We start from the raw sequence: 2,812 nt of genomic DNA, 5'->3' as shown, positions 1-2,812 counted from the left end.
ACTCTCCTCTCCTGAAATACGCTGCTCTGCTGGGGGACTCCGCTCCTTCCTCTGACTCCTCTCTCCTGAAATACTCTGCTCTGCTGGAGGACTATGCTCCTTCCTCTGACTCTGCTCCTTCCTCTGACTCTCCTCTCCTGAAATACTCTGCTGGAGGACTCTGCTCCTTCCTCTAACTCTCCCCTCCTGAAATACGCTGCTCTGCTGGAGGAGTCTGCTCCTTCCTCTGACTCTGCTCTGCTGGAGGACTATGCTCCTTCCTCTGACTCTGCTCTCCTGAAATACTCTGCTGGAGGACTCTGCTCCTTCCTCTGACTCTGCTCTGCTGGAGGACTCTGCTCCTTCCTCTGACTCTGCTCTGCTGGAGGACTCTGCTCCTTCCTCTGACTCTGCTCTGCTGGAGGACTCTGCTCCTTCCTCTGACTCTGCTCTACTGGAGGACTCTGCTCCTTCCTCTGACTCTGCTCTCCTGAAATACTCTGCTGGCGGACTCTGCTCCTTCCTCTGACTCTGCTCTGCTGGAGGACTCTGCTCCTTCCTCTGACTCTCCTCTCCTGAAAATACTCTGCTCTGCTGGAGGACTCTGCTCCTTCCTCTGACTCTCCTCTCCTGAAATACTCCCCTCTGCTGGAGGACTCTGCTCCTTCCTCTGACTCCTCTCTCCTGAAATACTCTGCTCTGCTGTTCGGACCTATGATAACAGAAGGGCACACCGTCTGGCAGTTGAAGGGTTACCGCTCTTAAGGGGTCAGGTTGTCTTTAAGGCTGAAGCTGAGGAATTCCTGACGGATGGGAAGTCTACAAAAACAGGAATTGGAGTTCCTCGGTCAGCGAGCTTCCTTCCTGACATTGCCGAGCCGCTCCGAGCCCCCCCATGGCCAGCGCGCTCTGTGTACGGTCCCCCCAACTCTGACACCTCTGTGACCCGCGCAGACAATGGAGAAAATGCGGCCGGAAATTCTGGAACCGCAGGAGGCAAAAACCGGTCACCTCCGTGGCGGGATGGGTGAGAGGAGGACAATGCGACATCGGGAGCTGCCACTGCTGACTTGGCTTTAGGCTAGCCTCACACCTTGGTGTCACCTCACCGTACGGCAGTCGTGCAATTGCCGCGCGGTCAGGAGTCGCCAAGGTGTGAACCGAATTACATTCTAATGGCACCCCAGTCGCGCCAGACGGATCGCGCGGTTTCCCGGTGCGATTCTGCCCGTGCTTCCGAACATGATAGCGGCTAGAACAGCCGCGCGTCGTGTATTGCAGAGAAAAAGGAAATCAATGGGGCCGCCGCGGCAATCGCTGCCTGCATTGTACAGGACCGCGCAATCCCAGAACGCGCGTCCCGAGTGTCGTGCGGTGTAGTGCAGGTGTGAACCTAGCCTTAAAGGTGCAGATTCCGGGGACATCACCCTCACCTGAGCTTCACAACACAGTGCGTCACTGACCTGGAACAAGCATGGAGCGAGCGAAGTCAATCGGGGTGAATGCACCAAACTGTGAGCGCTACATAAATCCTATATAATTATAATGCTGTATTGGGCAGCGCGCTCCATATAAACAATGAGCGATAGGCATCCTATCAGCGAGGTTCTACAATACAATCCAAAGTCGCCTTGTACCAAGCTGGTTCTGGTTCTGTACCAATGATTATACATGTTCTGATGCCTATCTGGCTGTGTATTTGCACGCAAAGGTCGGGTCTGAGGAGGTTAATTGGACGAGACGTCGATCAAGTTGCCGAATCTGTCCTCGCTCGCATTACACATTCAGCACAACCCTCCTTAACACACATACATAAAAACAGTGTCAACCTGCGACGCACTTCTACCGCACCGTGTTGGCACCTTGTTCCCGATTCCGCCAACATACCTCGTTTCACGGAGTGACAACCTGACAACGTCAATGATAAAAATAAAATTTGTTGAAGTTCTTGTAGGAAAGTTGTTTAGAGGTGAACCTGGAAATGTGTCATTTGGGGCTCATTCACAGCACCGCGTTTCTCTAAGCATGCGCTACGTCTTTTCAATGTGACGCAACACGTGGCATTGCCGTACTGCATATTGCGCTGCGGGAGGAGCATTGGGGTGCCATTCAAATGAATGGCAACACAACAGACCTAGAGCACAGTACATGGGTGTCCCGAGGCCGGGTGTCACCCGGGGTGGTTACCGGATGACACCCCACCGTGACGTCACCACACATGCAAGGCGATCTTATTGATACCTGCCGGCAGCCATCTTGGTGATGGACGCCGGCAGAGAGAGGAGGGGGTGTTCACCCGGCAACTGGGACACCTATTTTTGATTGAGGTATGCCGCCGGGTCCCCTTCTCTCTCCTGACACTGTCTGGCTCTCAGTCCGTGACCGAGTGCCTTACTTTATAGACGGGGTGTCACCAAAATGACTGTCAGCCATTTTGGTTTCACCCCTCCAATGGTGTCACCCGGAAGCAGGCCGCACCCCCCTTGTGACGCCACTGGCAAGATACCACGTGTGAGGTGCGCTGCGCACTGGCATGTGCTAGACGCGCGGTGAACGGGTCCCTTAAACTCTTACACGGGTCACAGATCTCATTTTCGTTGGGCTCTGAAGTTGTGACATTTACAGGCACAGGAGTTCTCTGATCCTAGTCCCACCGCTCTCGCCCAATTCAGTCAGAGCAAGAGAGGGAGGTTGCACAGTGCAGACTCATGTGACCTGAGGTTGCACTGTGATGCGCACACACAGGGTGACAACACTTTTCGCAGCCCGCCCCTCTGAGGTCTCGGTGTCACTGACCCACCTCCCGCTTATTCTTTGAACTCCACTGTCCAGG

The 2,812-nt window shown here is 54.4% G+C and overlaps 1 long non-coding RNA gene across 1 annotated transcript; it reads right to left on the bottom strand.

Moving 5' to 3' along the window:
- LOC108786031 lies at positions 1-689 on the bottom strand. Its single transcript, XR_001941168.1, has 2 exons — positions 655-689; positions 1-109 (listed from the first exon to the last, which is right to left on the bottom strand). It is a non-coding gene; the product is annotated as an uncharacterized LOC108786031 (long non-coding RNA).
- Between the last annotated feature and the right edge of the window lie 2,123 nt (positions 690-2,812).

The sequence above is a fragment of the Nanorana parkeri genome, unplaced genomic scaffold (assembly GCF_000935625.1).
Source record: "Nanorana parkeri isolate BGI_ZX_2015 unplaced genomic scaffold, ASM93562v1 scaffold188, whole genome shotgun sequence".
In the NCBI taxonomy this organism is placed as follows: Eukaryota; Metazoa; Chordata; class Amphibia; order Anura; family Dicroglossidae; genus Nanorana; species Nanorana parkeri.
The sequence above is the reverse complement of the archived record's forward strand: the minus strand, read 5'-3'. Positions and strand labels throughout refer to the sequence as shown.